A 21851-nucleotide genomic window follows, 5' to 3' on the forward strand; every position below is an offset into this window, starting at 1 on the left:
GGACATGGCATCGACAACAGCCGCGACCCGCAGACTAAACACACGAGGGCAAGGGCCAGAGTCTACAAGGCCAGAGTCTACAGGGGCACAAACCCGTAACGGGTGGGGGAGGTGGAAAACAGTCGCCTGGGTCTGATTTAAGAAAGAAACGAAAGTGAGTCTAAATTTGAAGCTTTCGTGACTGCAAGGATTCATACTCTTAGTACTTTCGGTAAAGTCACGTAGGTAAAAAATTAAATTAAAAAGAATAAAATTTATAAAATTAATAAAAAAAATAATAAAAATATTTTTATTTCACTTTTTTACCTACGTGACTTTACCGAAAGTACTAACTAGTATGAAAGTGAGTCTTTCCCCTGTCCAAGCACGTGCTCCGAACGCTAGCCGGGTCTCGTGGAATGCAATCGGAGCTCAACTTGGCCCAGTCTTTGAATCTGATTGTGGTTTGCGTGTGGGCTGAAGTTACCCAGCGAACGTGCGGTTATATATATATTTTTTTACCGACGCACGGTCTGACAATTGGCTAATAAGTATAACCCGTAAAAACAAAGTTTTTCACTATAAATCCTTTATATGCGTGGCGGCTAGAGTCATCTCGTCCTCTGGCTTGCGATGGCTGCCACCTATGGGTCAGATGATTGCATTGCACCATTAAGCAATTTGTAATTAAATATAATATTTTTGTCCTAAAAAGTGTAAAATTTGTGAAAAATGTTTTCACAAACATTAATTGTCACGCACAACGAGTCTGTGTGGAAAATATCAGCTCGATTGGATCACGAGAAGTGGCTTAAAAAACGACCGAAAGATTTGCACGGTCCTAAGCAAGCAAGCGAACTTAATATAAAGGATTCAATAAGTATAACCCGTAAAAACAAAGTTTTTCACTATAAATCCTTTATATGCGTGGCAGCGAACTTAATATAAAGGATTTAAAAATATATTCGCCTGTGGAGGACGCGGGGATCGATCCCGCGACCTTTGGCATGGGAAGCAAGGGCGCTACCAACTGCGCTACTCCGCCACGGCCTGTGGAGGGGTTACGCTCTGGGCTCTTACACTCTGACGTTCAGCCAAAGCCATGAATGAGTTCTATTTGAATATATGTAAAATAATTTTTTTTTGCCTAAAAAGTGTAAAATTTTGGGAATTTTTTTTCACGAACAATAATTGTCTGGCACAACGAGTCTGTGTGGAAAATGTCAGCTCGATTGGATCACGGGAAGTGGGTAAAAACACGACCGAAAGATTTGCACGGTCGTAAGCAAGCAAGCAAGCGAACTTAATATAAAGGATTTAAAAATGTGTGTGTGTGTGCGTGAGTGTGGCCCTGTGGGGAGCGGTGGTGTAGTGGTCAGCGCGCTGCGCTATGAACCCGGCGACCCAGGTTCGATTCCTGCTCACGGCCATCACCAGTGACGATTATCTGAACCGGTCCTGGGCCTCCCCTAGGTCGACTCAGCCTGAAATGAGTACCTGGTGCGGTTTGTAAACACGTGACTTTACCGGAAAACCCTAAGAGTATGAATCCTTGCAGTCACGAAAGCTTCAAATCGAGAATTAATTCTAGATTTGTTTAAAGTTGCGTATTTCGATGTGACGTCACATTTCTCACCCCCCCACCCCCTAGGTGCGTGACGTCATTTATGGACGGCCTCTGCAGGCCACGCGCATTCGCTCAACGTCAGCAGCGCCTCGCTTCGGGGTCACTCGCTCGGGCGCAGGTGAGTGAGGTCAGCGAGCGGATCGTCGACAGCGAGTGAAGGTAGAACACAGTGGAACTGTGACAGCCACACGTGGGGACATCGCGTCTCGTTCATGTTCCTGGTTCTTTCGGTAAAGTCACGGAGATAGAAAACTAAAATAAAAATTAAAAGCCAAAAGCTCACGACGTCTGTGCACCCCCCCCACCACCTCTTCCACCCTCCACCCCGCCCCTCCACCCCCCACCCTCCACCCTCCACCCCGCCTCTCAAGCCCTCACGTCATCACTCACACCGCCCTTCCTTCTCTACAGCGCTGGGTTTTCCCTCCACATTTAGAACCAACATCCTTCGTTTTAGAGTCTTTGGCTGCTATAAATGTTGGAGTTTGCATGTTCTCTCTCCGCGTAAAGTTTTCTCCTGGTCCTCCGGTTTTTCCCTCCACATTTAGAATCAACATCCTTCGTTTAGAGTATTTTGCTGCTATAAATGTTGGAGTTTGCATATTCTCTCCCCGTTTAAAGCTTTATCCTGGTCCTCCGGTTTTCCCCTCCACATTTAGAATCAACATCACGCATTTAGAGTATTTGGGCTGCTTTAAATGTAGGATGAAATGTAGGAGTTTGCATGATCTCCCTCCCCGTGGTCGCGTGGATTTTTTCTCCTGCTCCTCCGATTATTTCTCCCTCCACATTCAACATCAACGTCACGCGTTCAGAGTGTTCGGCTGCTGCTAAACATTTCCACGAGATGATGATGATGGTGGTGGACGATGATAAGTCTTGTCGATGGGCTATAATTTGTGGCTGGGTTGCTTCTTTAAAAAAAACGCTACATAGCTTAGTGGGGCATTACCTGGTAAAATAAACAATTCTAAATCTTGACTTAAAGCTTTCGTGACTGCAGGAATTCACATTTTTTTGGGGTTTTCGTTAAAGCCACGTAGATATAAGAAAAAATATAATAAAAAATATAAATATCACGACGTTTCGATCGCAACACAAGCAATCGTCATCAGGTGAAAAAAATGTAGCGGGAGAGCTGCTGAGGCAGGAAACAAATATTGCGATCGAAACTTCGTGATATTTTTTATTTGTTATTATAATTTTTCTATCTAAGGTGGCTTTACCGAAAGACCCAAATAATATTTTAAAAAAATCTAGTTTATACAAGTTAAAACTAAATTTCGATTTAAAGCTTTCGTGACTGCAGGGATTAATCTTCTTGGTTATTTCGGTAAAGTCACTTAGAATGGAAATAATAAAATAATAAAAACAAAACATTATAAAATAATTCTCACGACGTTTCGGCCACAACGCAAGCAGCCGTCGTCAGGTGAAGAACAGGTCTGTCGAGAAGACAGAGTCTTCAGACTCAGTCTTCAGACACAAAGCATTGTTCAGTTAAAATATGGGGAACAAAAGAATAACCCAATTATCGTCCACTATTCTGGCAAATCATCCGATGATGCTGGATGTAGTTACCAGCGAAACGTCGTTCTGCTCAAATTTTAAACGTTGTGGATTCACTCTCCAACACACCGGTGGGTTGAAGTAGTAACTAATTGGCGTTTTGTTTACGTGACAAATCCCTAATTGGCTGTGTCGGGTGGTGGAGGGTTACGACACAACATTCATACTTACGCGATCCAACCCAAACAAACCTTGACTATGAATAACATCGGTCGCGAAAGCCTGCCACGTGTTAAAACTGCAGCTCACTAACACACGGTAGAATAACAAACATTGGCGTGCAAGCTGCCAAGGGGACAACCCACAATCACCCGGCGCATCAAAGGGAGCCGCTTATCGCCCGTCTGCATCTCCCGCTATAAACGACACAGGCGCTCGCAGACACCCACACAACACACACACACACAACACGCAGATCCCAGATTAGACGCAAGACTGTTGGCACAAATCCAGGGAGACGTTGATGCGATCAGGACGACGCCGCAGCCGCCTTTGTCTCTCCCCGTCGCCGATTTATATATATTTGTTTTGTTTCTCCAAAACGGCGCATCGGGGGTAGAGTTGGTCGCGCAGGGAGAGATTTGAGAAACCCGTCACCAATGTTGGCCGCCCAACGGAGCGATCGAAAATCGGGTCGCTGGGTCCGTTGGCGCGGCTCTACGGAACCATCGCGTGAGGCCGCCGTCAACTCTTCTTGGTTCTTTCGGTAAAGTCACGTAGAATAGAAACAATAAAAATAATAAAAATAAAACATAATAAAATAATTCTCACGACGTTTCGGCCACAACGCAAGCAGCCGTCATCAGGTGATGGCTGCTTGCGTTGTGGCCGAAACGTCGTGAGAATTATTATATTATGTTTTATTTTATTATTTTTATTGTTTCCATTCTACGTGACTTTACTGAAAGAACCAAGAAGATGAATCCCTGCAGTCACGAAAGCTTTAAATCGAAATTTCGCCGCCAACTCGTCTGAGATCGCGGGCACCGATCCGGTGGGCGGATTGGATGGAAGGAGCATCAACTGCGATTGGATGTGTGTGTGTGTGGTTTTGTGTGCGGACGTGTGTGAATGTGTGTGGGTGTGTGAAATGTGGAGTCGGAGCCATTCCATGTTCACCTTGGGGTGCGAGAGGGATGTCCTATTGGCTCCTACATTATTTAACGTCTATTTCGACCACGTAGTTCGTGAAGCCTGCGATGGCTGTACCGGAGGAATTTCCATCTGGTACAGATACAATGGGAGGCTGATCGATGCCCGGGTGCGGTCAAGGGATGGCTCCCTATTGGTCAACCACGTTATGTATGCCGATGATTTGGTGATTTCTGCTCACTCAGATGAGGATTTGGAGGCGCTGCTGCTGAACCTGGAGCTTGCCACTAAGAGGTGGGGCCTTACCATCAGCCCCACCAAAACTAAGCACCTGCCTGGGTATTTTGTACCATCGGACACTCCACCCCCACAACTCCCAATCGGTGATGGGACAGTTGTGGAGAGAGTGGAGAGTTTCTCATACCTGGGCAGTGTTGCTCATGACCGGCTCCGGATTGACAGCAGAGGTCTCACTCCGAATCAGCCGAGCGGCAATATCTTTCCATCAGCTGCGTAACGCTGTGTGGAAGCTACCTGGTCTGTCGCTCCAAACAAAGCTTGGAGCGACAGAGCAGAGAACGCCGAGGCAAACAGTACACAGACGATGCAAGCATCGCAGCATTTCCAGCTCGGGTTGAGAAGTTATATCAGTGCCAAATACAGTGCCACATGATCAGAGCATGTTTGTTCACATGTTTTTGCCACAAGCGCGTGTGGTGAATTGCAAAAGGTCTCCGCTTGGTGTTTGAACATCTTGACACCGCCTGTTTTACTGCCATCAAGGGTTTTCATCAAGGTGGTCCGGATTTAGGATCAAGAAGATGTCATCATTTATCTTCCTCTTCTTCTTATTATGTTCTTCTTGTTCTTATTTGTCGCAGTCTAGCCAGCTGCAACTTTAACTTTATACTCTTTGGTTTTTTCAGTAAAGTCACGTAGGTAAAAAAGATTAAATAACACACTTTTAAGCGGTGTGCTTTCGCTAAGTTGTCCCCACCTGAAGAAGCATGCTTGTGTTGCGCCCGAAACGTTGTGATGTAATTTATGTACATTTTTTACCTACGTGACTTTACCGAAAAAACCAAAGAGCATGAATCCTTGCAGTCACGAAAACTTAAAATCTAGAACTTTAACTTTGCATCACCACCCCACCCCCTTTCCTTCCCTCTTCCTCCTCCTCCCCTCGCCTTTCTTTCAAGGCGAAGTGCCCGGGGCAGCGGGGGGCTTCCACGGGAACGTCCTGTCGGATGCTACCCTTTGAAGGGGGGGGGGGGGGGGGGGCTGCGTGGGAGGTCGGCTGTTGGCTGCTGCGACTACAAAAAAAAACTTCGCAAGCGGCAACAGCAGCAGCCGCTCTAGCCTGGCGTGGCAAGTGGTGGACAGATGCGTGTGAGTCTGAATGGGTGTGTGTGTGCGAGTGTGAATGGGTGTGTGTGCGAGTGTGAATGGGTGTGTGCGAGTGTGAATGGGTGTGTGTGCGAGTGTGAATGGGTGTGTGTGTAAGTGTGAATGGGTGTGTGAGTGTGTGTGCGCGAGTGTGAATGGGTGTGTGTGTGTGCGAGTGTGAATGGGTGTGTGTGTGTGTGCGAGTGTGAATGGGTGTGTGCGAGTGTGAATGGGTGTGTGTGTGTGCGAGTGTGAATTGGTGTGTGTGTGCGAGTGTGAATGGGTGTGTGTGTAAGTGTGAATGGGTGTGTGAGTGTGTGTGCGCGAGTGTGAATGGGTGTGTGTGTGTGCGAGTGTGAATGGGTGTGTGTGTGTGTGCGAGTGTGAATGGGTGTGTGCGAGTGTGAATGGGTGTGTGTGTGTGCGAGTGTGAATTGGTGTGTGTGTGCGAGTGTGAATGGGTGTGTGTGTGTGCAAGTGTGAATGGGTGTGTGTGTGTGTGGGAATGGGTGTGTGCGAGTGTGTCTGTGTGTCTGCGGTTAGCGCTACGCTGCGCTATGAATCCGGTGACCCGGGTTCGATTCCCGCTCATGGCCAATACCGGTGACGATTATTTGAACCGGTCCTGGGCCTCCCCTAGGTCGACTCAGCCTCAAAGGAGTACCTGGTGCGGTGTGTAAACATCGTAACTGCGGGAGACAAAGGCGGTCGGGCGTGGTGCTGGCCACCCACCCCTTCGTGTGCCGTGCCGGCCTTCATAGGTGCTCGCTAACAGCACTTGCCCCCACAGTCTGTCAAGGCTATGCGGGAGATCTTTGTCTTTTTTGCGTGTGAAAGTGCCAGGCAGCGAGCCTTCGACACTTCACACGGCCTCAAAGTGCACCTAGACTGGCACAAGCGCCGTGGTGACGTCACCGCAACGTGGTGGCGAATGGCGATTCTTGCTGTGAGAACGTGCGTGTGAGGATGCGTGCGTGCAAATATGCGTGTGTGTGTGTGATAACGTGTGTGATAATGTGTGTGGGAATTTTCCCTGTAAGAATGTGTGAGAGAATGCGTGTGAATGTGTGGTGGTGGTGTGGCGGTTAGCGCTACGCCACGAACCCCACTGGGGAGACAAAGGCGGCCGGGCGTGGTGCTTGCCACAAACCCCTTTCCCGTGCCGTGCCGGCCTTCACAGGCGTCTGCTCGCGAACAGCACTTGCCCCGAACGGTCTGTTAAAGGGCTATACGGGGGATCTTTGTATGTGTGCAGGCGCATGGTGATATCTGTCATCTCCCGTCCGCATCGGGCATTGCCAGATGTGCTGCCGTGCTCAATGCCAGGGTGGCACAGTCGGGTTTTTTACAATCGGGTTTAATTGTCTTTTTATATTAAACCCGATCATCTGAGATTGGGAGAAATCCGGTTTAATTGGTTCTAATTGCAGAACCGCACTTCGCCAACTTCTCAACGATGGGCTTCGTCCATTCCAAGCTAAGGAACTCACTGGCGCCCACGATTGTGGAGGAGAAGCTCGTGTTCATCAAGACCAACCTGCCCGCCGCATTCTACGACTACCCCGTGCCCGACGGCCCCCCCGAGTACGATAGCAGCACCGACGAGGAAGCAGCCTAAGCCTTGGATCAGAGTTTCGTATTCATTAAACCAGGTTTTAATTGTATTCAAGAAAAAACCCGATGCCTGCCGCTGGAAAAATCGGGTTTTTTCCACCCATGGCTCAATGGGAATCTTTGTGTGCAAGAGTCCCTGAGCGCTCACGCTGGGACCTTGAACGGAGAGCAGTAACAGACGCACAGCCACGATCTCCCCAGGGGCAAGGGCTGCTAGCCGAGCACCTACCGAGGATCAGAGCGGTACACGCCCAACCACCTTTGTCCACAACCATTGTTCATATTTACACACCGCGCCAGTGATTCACTTACGGCTGAGTCAACCCAAGGGAGGCACGCGGGGCCTCCAGGGTTAATTGGTATTGTGCATGGTAAGAGTGTGTTTTCTCTCTCACCTATTCCATCTCTTTTGTATTGTGTCTTGTGAATTTTTACTCGTATTGTTACAGCTCAGTTAACTTCATTAGCCTCATCGCCACGTGAATCAATAATCTACACTCATCAATATCGCCACAGAGATTCGTTTCTCACTGAATATTTTTGTTGTCGAACTGTGATCCATGATTTGAATGGAACATCTTTGCCCACAAACGTCGGGCAGCTAACCAGCATTGATGCACGCACGCCTGGCTCTGCCGATGAGAAACTGAACGTCGAAAGTCTGCCCAGAGTTTGCGGGCGTCGAAGCAATGAATTACGCGCTCCCAGATGGATCTATGGCTGATGGGATGTGTAACAAATTAGAAATATAAAAAAAACAAATTAAAACACGCTTTTATGAAATGTACCGTACTACCATTGGAACCTCATTTGCCAGTAAAAAATATGATAATTGGTTTTTTACCCTTCTATCTGGCAACAAAACTGACACCTTTTTTACAAGGAGTCATGTTTGCATAGACCACAATACCTGCAGCCATAATGCAAACAAAAAACATAACGCTGATAATATATGCACTGTCCTTGAAGTTGATTGGTCCACACACGAGACAGCTTTCCTTAGAGCCTAGTCTCACATGGGTTGGCCAAAAGGCGTCATCTGGGAGTAAAAAAATAGCGTGCAGATGCGAATCCTTGCCGAGCGAATATCAAGTGTATTTAACAACAATAATATACATTTGTAAAGGCGCATTTCATCCATAGATCCCAAAGGGCCACCGTGTATGCAAAGCTGGAAATAAACAGAACCTGCAGGGTAAACGGCCAGAAGTAAACAGGGAATTAAAGGCCCATTTACCCACTCACCCACTCGCTCAGCCACTCACTAACCCACTCACTCACGCACCCACTCACCTGCTCAGCCAATCACTTACCTAGCCACTCACCCATCCAGCAACTCACCCACTCGCTCACTCAGCCACTCAGTAGCTCACTTGCTCACCCACTCGCTCACGTACTCGCTCACCCACTCACGCACCCACTCACCCGCTCAGCCATTCACTCACCCACCCACTCGCTCATTCACTCACCCACTCGCTCACCCACTTACGCACTCGCTCACCCACTCATGCACTCACCCGCTCAGCCATTCACTTCCAAACTCACTCACCTAGCCACTCACTCACCTACCTACCCACCCACCCACGAATCCACTCGCTCACTTTCCCATACCTGTGAACTCATACGGTTTACCCGTATTTTTGTACAGGGGATTTGAGTAAACATTTTCTGGTCTATTTGTTTGTGTTTCTCCCGTGTGATGGGACTTTGTAAGATGAACGTTGAGCTTTATAAGGGCATGGGGTGACCAATAAGGTCTAAATTGGTCTGTAGCAAGGTAGGCACTGGCAAGGGATTGACAGATATGCTCACCCACCCACTCGCTCGCTCAATCACCCACTCGCTCACTCAGCCACTCACCCACTCGCTCACTTACCCACTCACTCACCCACCCGGTCAGCCACTCACTAACCCACTCGCTCACCCACTCACCCACGTGCTCGCCCACACACCCACTCGCTCACTCAGCCACTCACTCATGGCTCACTCACTAATCCACTCGCTCACCCGCTCGCTCACTCAGCTACTTACTCACCCACTCGCTCGCTCACTCACCCACCCACTCACTCAGCGACTCACGCATCCACCCACTCACTCGCTCGCTCAGAACGAGGTTAAACGGCTAAGAACTAGGTGGGGGGTAAAGGTCGATGTAAGGATGCGATTTTTCCAGATGGACTTACATACATCTCTAACGATTCTGATTGTATCTTATTTGCAAAGGCAAAAACGTTCCAAAGCTTGGGAGCTGGACAGGTTAGTTAAGGTAAGTGCAGAACCAAATAGTGAGGCACCAACTCGCTACGCCTGAGAACTCAGCTTACTCCTAGGCGGCTGAAACTTGGATTCGAACCCAGGTTCTCACCAGCGCTGGCTCAACGCTCTGGCCCCGTGTTCCACCTGGCCACCAGCGATCTCCGCAAATGTATTAGCAGCGGTGACACCAGAAAGACGTTGCCGATTTAAAAATAATAATAATATAATTGCAATTATGTCTGTGAAGTCACGTAGGTTGAAAAATAATAATGGAACCAAAGAGTATGGACTCCTGCAGTCACGAAAGCTTCAAATCAAGATTACAATTGTGTCATTTATTTCGATATGAGAGCCTCACTGAGCCTCAAGAAATCTTATTCGAGTCCTGAATTGGGGCATTTAAGCAGCGTCTGCAACGTCTGAATCATCCGGCCAGCTCCACATAGCCCGTATTTTTGTTACGTATTAAATAACCTCTCAGTTCTCCTCTGCGTCGTGACATCACGGCTTAATATTTTTTTAGTTGACCTCCCAAAAAAAAAATTCCATCACGTTTTGGTGGCGTACAAAAAAATAATCCGCGGCTGAAGTTTTCTCTCTCGCAGCCGACTTTTTGTTTTGCTACTGGGCTAAGGAACCGGCCTCCGCTCACAAGGGTGGGGGGGGGGGGGCGAACGCACCTCCACCACACTGCTGTGATTCTCTGTGGAGCATGCTGCTGCCAACAGAGCACGAGAGAGAGAGAAAAAAAAATAACAACCAGAAAAAGGGGCCCCTTTTGGTACAGTTTTGGGCTGGGTAGAAAAAAACGGATACAGTTGTGCGCACACGTGGAATGACAAAGATCCCCCGTATAGCCTAAACAGACTGTTGGGGCAAGTGCTGTTAGCGAGCACCACCCTATGAAGGCCGGCAACGGCACACACATGTGGTGGGTGGCCAGCACCACGCCCGGTCCGCCTTTGTCTCCCCAATGGTGATGTTTACACACCGCACCAGGTACTCATTTGAGGCTGAGTCGACTTAGGGGAGGCCCAGGACCGGTTCAGATAATCGTCGCCGGTGTTAGCCGTGATCGGGAATCGAATCGGGGCTGCCTGGTTCGTAGCGCAGCGTGCTAACCGCTACACTATCGCTCTCCATACACATGCACGTGTGTGTGCATGCGTGGGTGTGAGCAGTGTAGTTGTTAGCAGGCTGCTTTGCGAATCTCGCGGACCCGAGTTCGATTCCCGCTCGGTGACGAATATTGGCTGCGAGCGGTGACGAATATCTGAATTGGTCGTGGGCCTCCCCTAGGTCGACTCAGCCTTAAATTAGCCGGGCGTGGTGTTAGCCACCAACCCCTATGAATGCCGTCCCGGCATTCATAGGTGCTGCTCGCTCACAGCACTTGCTCCAACAGTCTGTTAAGGCTACACGGGTGATCTTTGTCTTTGTTGTCTGTGTGAGGGCGGTGGGTGGGGCGGGAGGAAGGTTTGAGGTTTTGCCTCGGCTCTCACCTTCATCCAGCCCCCCCCCATGCACAACCCCCCACCCTCAAAGAAAACAAATCACCGCGTGCGGAATTCACGAAGTCACAACAACGTGGCCCTGCTGGGAGCAATCACGAGTGGCGCGCGAGGCAGAGAGCGGCCCCCTAGCCCCCTGGCCTCCGTCTCATCGACTCGCCAGGCTCATACGGAAACGAGAAGGAGGGGGGGGACGGCCTCGCTCAGGTCGCCGTTAGGCGTCGAATTCGTCGCTTTGGTCGAGTTTGAGGAGTTCAGTTCGCTCCGGCGACGCTACATTTGAAATAATTGAAAATATATATATATATAATGACAATTCCTCTATTTAAGGATTTCGTGACCGCAGGGATTCATCTTCTTGGTTCTTTCGGTAAAGTCACGTAGAATGGAAACAATAAAATAATACAAATAAAACATTAAATAATTCTCACGACGTTTCGGCCACAACGCAAGCAGCAGTCATCAGGTGATGGCTGCTTGCGTTGTGGCCAAAACGTCGTGAGAATTATTTTATTATGTTTTATTTTTATTATTTTATTATTTCCATTCTAAGTAGCCGGCTGCTTGCGTTGTGGCCGAAACGTCGTGAGAATTATTAAATTATGTTCTATTTGTATTATTTTATTATTTCCATTCTACGTGACTTTACCGAAAGAACCAAGAAGTTGACAATTCCTCGTGAGAATTAATTGGTCAAACGTGCCCGATGGTGATGCGGGACCGTCAATGTGCAAAGTCTCGAGGCTTCCCTGGACAGGTGATTAGATAAATAAATAAATCGGCAACGACCTTCATCTGTTTTCATTTAACACCCCTCCCGCCGTTGAACGGCACCACGACAGACGCGACGCATTCAAACAGATGAAGTCATTGACTCCTGACTTCTTTATGACCTTCGTTGACACCCCCCAGTGAACATCTCCGGCTGGCTACGTAGGCTGCGTGCGAAAGAATGTCAACATGCATACGTAATACAACACGTTATAATACAGTCACATTTATACACTTGTAGCTGACGTTCACATTTTAAAGGAGCACGCGCTTTTTGAAGAGCAATCCATTACGCGGTCACACACTGATAACGAGTGACACTGCGGTTCACAGAGAGCAGCAGACACACGTGTGTGAACTCCTTGTGCATGTACGTTGAGATTCCTTTGCACAGTGCGGAGCCAAACGTGCTAATCGGAGGTGTCAATGCACAAGGCTCAATTTCAATGCCTGGGGCTCACGGGAACAGTTGCTTCGAGCTAGAGATGCCACGTGGAACAACAAGAAAGCGACTATCATCATCAGCAGCAGCATCTTGATCCACGACGAAAATTCTACTTTAAGCAAGTTTTCCAAGTTGTAATCGTGGGATAGAGTTGACCCGGCTATGAAATTAACTTTTCGACCATCAAAACAAAAAACTCACCCCATAGAATATCTTGTCACGCACCGACAACCGATTTGAATTTCATAAAAAGCACGAGCGCATCTATCCTAAGACCCCCGGCGAGTCATGCACGCACGCACGCACATTGCAGAGTAAGTAGATAATTACACCGCGAGCCGAACGACGACTCGATAAAGGGAACCCTTTGTGCGTATGGCGTCGGCGAGTTTCTCTCGCGAGCGCCGCTCGAGCAGAATGCCTCCACTCTGAGCCACAGAGCGGAGGGCGAACGCGAATGGGCCCTGCCAGACAAGCCGTGGAGGGCCACGGCCGGAGATTTCCCATTGAAGGTGGAACACTCTTCTCTTGTCAAGCTGTCGTCACCATTAAAGACACGAGATTCACCCCCGTGTAGCCTGAACGAACCGTTGGGCGCAAGCGCCGTTCGCGAGCAGCAGCTATGAAGGCCGGCACGGCACGCGAGGGGGTTCGTGGCAAGCACCACGCCCGGCCGCCTTTGTCTCCCCAGTGGCGATGTTCACTACACGTAGCAACAGATACTCATTTTGAGGCTGAGTCGACCTAGGGGAGGAGGACCAGGAGCGATTCAGATGATCGCGTAGCGGTGTTGGCCGTGAGCCGGAAGAATCGAACTCTGGTGGCCGGGTTCGTGGCTAACACCACAGCCGGCCGCCTTTGTCTCCCCAGTGGCGATGTTTACACACCGCACCGGGTACTCGTTTGAGGCTGAGTCGACCTAGGGGAGGCCTAGGACCGGTGCAAATAATCGCCACTGGGTGTTGGCCGTGAGCGGGAAGCGAACTCGAGTCGCCGGGTTCCATTCCCGCCACGCTGCCGCTCGCCACTTTCCACCAAAAATAAAAGACAAAGATCCCCCGTATAGCTTTAACATACTGTTTGGGCAAGTGCTGTTAGCTTTGAAGGCCAGCACGGCACGCGAGGGGGTGTATGGCCAGCACCACGCCTGACCGCCTTTGTCTCCCGAGTGGCGATGTTTACTACACACCGCACCAGGTACTCATTTGAGGCTGAGTCGACCTAGAGGAGGCCCAGGGCCCGGTTCAGATAATCGTCAGTGGGTGTCGGCCGTGAGCGCGAATCGAACTCTGGACGCCGGGGGATTTGCGAACGAAACGCCGCCGCATTGCAAAGCCTGACCCTGTTGTTTGAGCGCACACTCTGTGCGCACACAAAAAAAACCGCGTGCGAAAGTGAACTCGCCCAACCGGTTGTTGCTTTGTGCCATTCGTCGCGACTTGGTGGGTGACTCGTGACGGCGAGCAGTGGAGGACCACTCACCTCGGAGCGGTCTCAGGACGCACGAAGGAATCCGCGCAAGGCGACTCCCGGGGGTTATATCCGCGGACGATCTCGGCCAAGACGTTGGACCTCAATCGCGCCGCACGTAGCCGACCGCGCCAATCGGCGGTGGCGTTTGGCCATGTGGCTCAAGCGACAGCAGCGAGGGCAAAGTCACTGCGAGGCGACAACGGGAAATCTCTCAGCCGGCTTCCGACAAAAACACAACAGCAGAGCTCACGGAGGAAACTGCCGTGGGCATCGGCACAGTTCGAGGAGTCGCGTGAAGATGGTCACTGACGCTGTAGATTTGAGAAGACAGCAGTGGCGACGCGGAGGCCAGGAACAACAACAACAACAACAAGTTGGCAAATCAATTGAGCATCTTCTGACAACGACGCATTTTAGGCTTGACTGTTCCACGTTGCTAGAGGAGCCCTATAGGTTTATGTTAATATATATCACATATATTTATAAACTGTCTTCGGTCGTACACTTTGCCGTGGTACGGGGAGTCTTGTCTGCCTTGACGTGATCCACTCGGCGTCAACTCGCGCGTCCGGCGGTAAGATGAGAGGCGGGTGCCGAGGAGCGTCGCTCGAGGAGAGACAGGCGAGGGGGCAGTGGGCAGTGCGTGAGTGGGCAGTGAGTGAGTGGGCAGGGGGCAGTGCGTGAGTGGGCAGTGAGTGGGCAGTGCGTGAGTGGGCAGTGAGTGGGCAGGGGGTAGTGAGTGGGCAGGGGGTAGTGAGTGAGTAGAGAGCCGTGTGTAAGAGAGCAGTGAGTGAGTGCGCCAGAGAGCAGTGAGTGAGTGTGTAAGAGAGCAGTGAGTGAGTGTGTAAGAGAGCAGTGAGTGAGTGTGTAGAGAGCAGTGAGTGAGTGCGCCAGAGAGCAGTGAGTGAGTGCGCCAGAGAGCAGTGAGTGAGTGTGTAAGAGAGCAGTGAGTGAGTGTCTAAGAGAGCAGTGAGTGAGTGTGTAAGAGATGAGTGAGTGAGTGTGTAGAGAGCAGTGAGTGAGTGTGTAAGAGATGAGTGAGTGAGTGTGTAGAGAGCAGTGAGTGAGTGTGTAAGAGAGCAGTGAGTGAGTGTGTAAGAGAGCAGTGAGTGAGTGTGTAAGAGAACAGTGAGTGAGTGTGTAGAGAGCAACGCTCCACTCACGCAGGACCGCACGGGACGGACGGGGTAGGCGCTGCTCAACTCTCCGCGCCTGGAATGCTCCCCCTGCCACCACCTCCACGCAGCGCCGCCTCTGCTGCTGCTGCTGCAGCACTCACGCACAGCGGAGCCACCCGTCTGAAGCGAATGCCCTCCGGACAAAGTCAGCTGACACACACGCACACACTCTCTCTCTCTGTAGCTCTCTCTCTCTCTCCTTTCACACACTCCCTCTCCCTCTCGCAAATAATTTTTCCCCCATGATTTTTATTCTTCTTCTTATCCCCCTTTCTTTATTTCTCCTCCAGATGCCACGTTGCACTAAAACTGGGCCACTGCATAATCCTGTGGGCTGGGAAAAAAAATGAAACTTTCTATTCACGGCTGATGAAGCAAGCCGGACTGGCTTTCAGCAAACCACGCGGTTACGAGGACTTCGCACTTACACAGAGACTCGTAGAGGTTCATAGAGTTGCCACAGAGATGCATAGAGACTCACAGAGATCAACATAGTCACATAGAGACTCACAGAGATCCATAGAGTTACTGAGAGACAGGGTTACAGAGATACCCATTGATACTCATAGAGTTTACAGAGAGACTCATAGATATCCATAGAGTTACATAGAGACTCAGAGAGACCCATAGAGTTACATAGAGACTCAGAGAGACCCATAGAGTTAGATAGAGACCTATAGAGTTACTTAAATACTCATAGAGATCCAGTCAGGGAGTGACCCATAGAGTTACATAAAGTCTCATAGAGATCCATAGAGTTGCAGAGAGTCGCATAGAGTTATATAAATGCTCGTAGATTTTACAGAGAGACTCGTGGATGTCTATAGAGTTGCATAGACACCCGTCGAGATAAATAGGGGAGGCCCATGACCGGTTCAGATCGTCGTCAATTGGTGTTAGCCGTGAGCGGAAATCGAACTCGGGTCGCCGGGTCCGTAGCGCAGCGCGCCAACCACCTCGCCACCACACAACAACAAGCGCCTTTCGCCACTAAGTGGCGGTGACGTCACCACGACGCTTGTGCCAGGCTACGTGCACGTTGAGGCCACGTGAAGTGTCGAACGCCCGCTGGCAGGAGGTCACGGGTCAGACCCTGGTGCCACGGGTCGACTGACTGAGATGACCGGCCGATGCACCACCTGTGCCCCCTACTATGCCAAGTACCATTAAACCACGAAAAAAACCCACATCGAACGAAGCCACCACACAGACACACACACACAGACGCACAACGATGTTCCATTTGGCCACAAGTAAATAAATGCCGTGGCAAGTGCAGACTTTGGCAGGCGCTGACACGCACACGCGGGCTGGATATTCACACGAGGATGAGTCCGGGTCACACTCAGACTATACCCCCACCCAGCTCTGTCGAGGGGGGGGGTTGATTCATTTCTCACGGTGAAGCCAGCTCTGGGCGGGTGCCGTAGATATCTCAATCACCTGCAGCCTCCGGCTAGCTGGGGGGGAGGGGAGGGGGCTTGCGCTGTCCCACACTCGCTGGAATCGCCAGTAACGTTCAGAGCGTGTGGGTCAAAACCTGCTTGAATTATACTGAGGACAGGAATTTATGAATACAATTAGGTGATTTTTTAAAATTTTCTTATAAAGTCATAGTGTTGTTTTATTTGTATTATGTTATTATTTTATTATTTCCATTCTACGTGACTTTACCGAAAGAACTAAGAAGATGAATCCCTGCAGTCACGAAAGCTTTAAATCGAAATTTAAGTCATCGTGGTTTGTGTGTTGGTGTTCAGCAGTGAGGGGAGCGGTGGTATAGCGGTTAGCGCTACGCTGCGCTATGAACTCGGCGACGCGGGTTCGATTCCCGCTCACGACCAACACCGGTGACGATTATCTGAACTGGCCCTGGGCCTCCCCTAGGTCGACTAAGCCTCAAATGAGTTCCTGGTGCGGTGTGTAAACATCGCCACTGGGGGAGACAAAGGCGGCCGGGCGTGGTGCTGGCAACCCACCCCCCTCGTGTGCCGTGCCGGCCTTCACCTGTGCTCGCTGACAGCACTTGCCCCAACAGTCTGTTCAAGCTATACGGGAGATCTTTGTCTTTGTTTGTCATTAGTGACCGCCCTGATCCCATCATCTCGCTGACACGGGCGGCTTAAACCCGGCATCAAACCCCGGATCTCAGTGACGCCGATTCAGCTCACCTGGCTTCCTATCTCACCTGGCTTTCTCTCTCACCTGCGATAGAGCCGGCCGATCGACTGCTTTACTCCACCAGGTACTCAGTTGACCACAGAGTTGACCTTTCTCCAGGTCGCCCGACTTGCCCCGGTCAAAAAAATTCCACCGCATTCACACATCTCGGTATGTCTCCGAATTGACACAGGGCGCCAAAGGTATTTCATGCAACACTTCGGAATTTAACTTATTCGCTTCTTAAGTGTGCATTCCACAGGCTGGGAACCCACACACACAAAAAACAAAGATCCCCCGCATAGCCTTAACAGACTGCTGGGGCAAGTGCTGTTAGCAAGCACGGCACGGAACACGAGGGGGTGGGTAGCCAGCACCACGCCCGGCCGCCTTTGTCTTCTCGGTAGCGATGTTTACACACCGCACCAGGTACTCATTTGATGCTGAGTCGACCTAGGGGAGGTCCAGGACCGCTGGCTTTGGCTGTTAGCGATAATCGAACCCGGCTCGCCAGGCTTGTAGCGCAGCGCGCTAACGGCTGCACCACCGCTCCTCACTGACACACACCATTCATACTTAGTGTAACACTCTTATTCCTTACATTGACCTTAAAGAGAAGTGAATTTAAACGGACAAAGCAAAGGACGAAATGCAGGGAAGCTTTTGCTGCGTAGTTGGGATAATTTCACGCCATGGCCCAGTGAGCGCCACGTTTTAATTCTCAACCCCCAACCTCCCCTCCCCCACCAAAAAAACCGTCCGTAACATAAATTAACAAAACCAAAATAAACAACTCAATAACGCACTGTACTTAAAGAAATGCCGTCGGCAGACGTTGAACAAGAAAACCACGATTACGCACGCGCGTTCAATGAGTGGCCCCCGAAGTAAGAGAGAGGAAGCATTTAACTTTGGGCTGCAAGGACCCACAAAAGTGTGCCTCTAATCGCTGCCATTTGGAATGCAGAACATGGCGGTGGCTATGACAAAAATTAAGAATAGGTGTTTTTTTTTACCCTTTCTGGCAATAAAACAGGATATATAGTCAATGCCATTTAGTGGACTGCGGTAAGCAGTACAGTCAATGCCCTCACTGGCATTGACTATATATCCTGTATTCTCCGCAGGGAATGGATTTTTGCTCCGCTGCAAGTCTCCTACTACCACTCACCTGAGGACGGCTGCTTGCGTTGTGGCCGACACGTCGTGAGAATTATTTTATTATGTTTTATTTTTATTATTTTATTATTTCCCTTCTACGCGACTTTACCGAAAGAACAAAGAAGATTAATCCCTGCAGTCACGAAAGCTTTAAATCGAAATTAAACAGGAGTTGTGTTAAGATGGTCGAACACCAAATAGATGATACCTTTCGCATGTAAACGTGTTACTGCATCAACCACACACACAGGACGTGTTGCGAACATGTAAACAATGCATACTCTTTGGTTATTTCGGTAAAGTCACGTAGGTATAAAATAAAATCAACTTATGACGTTTCGGGCGCAACACAAGCGTCCGACATCAGGTGGGGCAACCACAGCAATAAACTTTTGCTGAAGTGGGCAAAGGGGCTGCCGTGGCAAGAGGCCATATATATAGGTAAGAGAGGGGGGAGGAGCAAGGGGGGAGAAATAGAGAGGGAGGGGGGGGGTCCCACCTGATGACGGACGCTTGTGTTTTGCCCAAAACGTCGTGAGTTAATTTTATTCTATTTTCTACCTACGTGACTTTACCGAAAGAACCAAAAGAGTATGGATCCCGATTTAAAGCTTTCGTGACTGCAGGGATTCATCTTCTTGGTTCTTTCGGTAAAGTCACGATGAAGGGAAATAATAAAATAATGAGATATTAACATAATAAAATTAATATTTTATTATGTTTTAAACAATATAAATAAAACATGATAAAACATTTTTTTATTATGTTTTATTTGTATTATTTTATTATTTCCCTTCTACGTGACTTTACCGAAAGAACCAAAAAGATGAGTATGGATCCCTGCAGTCACGAAAACTTCAAATCTAGATGCAAACAATGCTCTGATAAAAAATGATGCATTGTCTTTGAAATGGATTGGCCTACACCAGCCTTCTGTAGGAGCAAGTCTCACCACCACCAGTGTCAGACCAGACGACAACGCCAAAACGCGAACAGCACAAGGACAATGCCAGACGTATCAGAGCATTTATAGCTCGGGGTGAGCAGCTGTATCAAAGCATAAAAAATGATAATTGTTTTTTTTAATCGCCAGAAAGGGTCAAACACATTTTTTTAAAGTTACCCCTTGATACGGTGGTGGCTGTTTGCGAGCAACGCGTGGAGCGTGTGGATGGTCACATGTTTGAAAAATAAAAGCGCTTTCTAGCTCATCGGATTCCTCCTCCTCCTACAGTATAAATAAATATTCGGATTCTGATGATTGGACAAGGCTAAGATACGGGCGCAGCTGTGGCAACGAGACCGCGTGCCAAGGTCACAGAGGAAGACAATCTACAACAACTACAACAACAAACATATCAACGAATACATGGGACTGCGTTGGGTTGCGGTGCACAAGCGAAAACAAAACTTGACCACTCTCACCGTTAGGAACCACTGCCTTATAAGAGAATGCATATATATATAACGGGCTGACGTTTCAGGCGATTGCCCTTTTTCAGCATAGAGAGGGCAGGGAGACTGATTCGGAGTTGGAGATTGCACTGGGTGTTCAGAAGGTTGAGAAACAACTATTAACTTTGAACGAAACTTTTTATTTTTCGATTTAAAGCTTTCGTGACTGCAGGGATTCATCTTCTTGGTGCTTTCGGTAAATTCACATAGAATGGAAATAATAAAAGAAAAAATAATAAAATAATTCTCACGACGTTTCGGCCACAACGCAAGCAACCGTCCTCAGGTGAAGACCTGAGCACGGCTGCTGGTCTTCACCTGAGGACGGCTGCTTGCGTTGTGGCCAAAACGTCGTGAGAATAATTTTATTATGTTTTATTTTATTATTTTATTACTTCCATTCTACGTGACTTTACCGAAAGAACCAAGAAGTTGACCTGACTAGTTTCGTTTTAGCAGACATTGATTAGCAAACGCGTCAAATCGAGTGGGTCTCATCAGCTGTATCTGCACTTGTAAGTATAAAATCTGACAATCTAGTCAGTTGTTGAATAATCAATGGCAAGGATTTGGCGTAACACTACCTTTTGGCTTTACCAAAATAATAAATACGGATCGATGCATCGGCTACGAAAACCAACGTTTTAAGTGAGCTGGGTTTAGTATTGCAACTCAAGGTCAGAGGGTCAGTCTGGGTTGCATGGCAGCCGAAGAGATCATGTACAAAACTTGAAACAGCATAACCTGGGGGGGGGGGGGGGGGGTTTAGCGGGGGAAGTGGTTAGAGACTGAGGCCAGGGTGTGTGCACAGGTGCACTGTGGGTATCCAGCAAATGTGCTCTTGCGTATCTGGAAAGTGCGTTGTGGGTATTTGGCAAGGGCATGTTGGGTAAGACTCGTAGACTTTGGGGGTAACCGACACGGTTGTTTGTTCCCAAGATTGTCAGAGGCGAATGTCACGTGTAGGTAAAACAACTTCTTGGAATTTTTATTTAAAGCTTTCGTGACTGCAGGGATTCATCTTCTTGGTTCTTTCGGTAAAGTCACGTAGAAGGGAAATAATAAAATAATAAAAATAAAACATACCTGTTCTTCACCTGAGGACGGCTGCTTGCGTTGTGGCCGAAACGTCGTGAGAATTATTTTATCATGTTTAATTTTTATTATTTTATTATTTCCCTTCTACGTGACTTTACCGAAAGAACCAAGAAGAACTTCTTGGAAGATGTGACCTCCTCTCGACCCTGAAGTGAAACTTGCGTTCGCCTATTTTTTTCAGTCCGTAACTTTACCGCCTCGAGTTGATTCCGCATTGCCGTTGCTTCCAGAGATGCGTGTGGGGGGGGTTCAGATTTGTCGTGAGCGTCGGTCATGCTCGAGGGTGGTGGTCACGTGACGGGGTTGCCTGCGAGTTGTGGCGGCGGCGTTTATCGGGCGAAGGAGGACACGGGGCGGGCGTGCGGGCGGGGGGCCACGATAATTGTCGGCCCAAGGGGGTTGGCGTGGAATTGGTTGAGCGGTGGTGCAGCGGTGAGCGCGCTGCACTACGGACCCCGCCGACCCGAGTCCGATTCCCGCTCACGGTCGACGCCGGTGACCATTGTCCGATTAGCCTCCTCCTCTAGGTCGACTCAGACTCAAGCGAGTACCTGGGGTGCGGTGTGTAGTAAACATCACCACTGGGGAGACAAAGGCTGCCGGGTGTGGTGCTTGCTACCCATCTCCGCCTCCTCGTGTGCAACAGAGCCGGCCTTAATAGGTGCTCCTCGCTAACGGCACTTGCCCCAACAACAGCCTGCGAAGGCTATACGGGGTTTCTTTGTCTTTGTTGGAATGGGGAAGTTGGGAAGGTCATTCGACTGTGTAGGGAAACAGGAGGGAGAAAAAAAATCCATACAGTGTGTGTTTACGAGTTCCTGATGAACGGCGCGTAGAGAATGTGGCTGTGGAGGCTGCGATTGAGGTTTCTCCGGCAAGAGGGATTGGGGGAGATACACAGGGGCTGTGCTGTGTACATCCTCGGCGATTTCATCAACGCATGTCGCGAAATGTCACGGGAGAAAGGGGGCAGCTGTTGACCAGTGTGTACGACGCCACGCGGGGACTGTGTGGCGTCCGAAGGAACAGCGCGGTCTGTCACCGGCAAGGGGCCGTCCATAAATGACGTCACGCAC

General features: G+C 49.3%; 1 protein-coding gene across 1 annotated transcript in view; it reads right to left on the reverse strand.

Annotated features, from left to right (window-relative positions):
- Positions 1-15014, reverse strand: part of LOC133342084 (pleckstrin homology-like domain family B member 1) — a 122190-nt gene extending 107176 nt beyond the window's left edge. The window contains 2 exon segments of the mRNA XM_061551011.1: positions 13733-13909; positions 14887-15014. The gene's annotated coding sequence lies outside the window, so the exon portion shown is untranslated.
- Positions 15015-21851: the final 6837 nt, after the last annotated feature.

The sequence above is a fragment of the Lethenteron reissneri genome, chromosome 13 (assembly GCF_015708825.2).
Source record: "Lethenteron reissneri isolate LAM-NWPU_2019-01 chromosome 13, ASM1570882v1, whole genome shotgun sequence".
Classification (NCBI taxonomy): Eukaryota; Metazoa; Chordata; class Hyperoartia; order Petromyzontiformes; family Petromyzontidae; genus Lethenteron; species Lethenteron reissneri.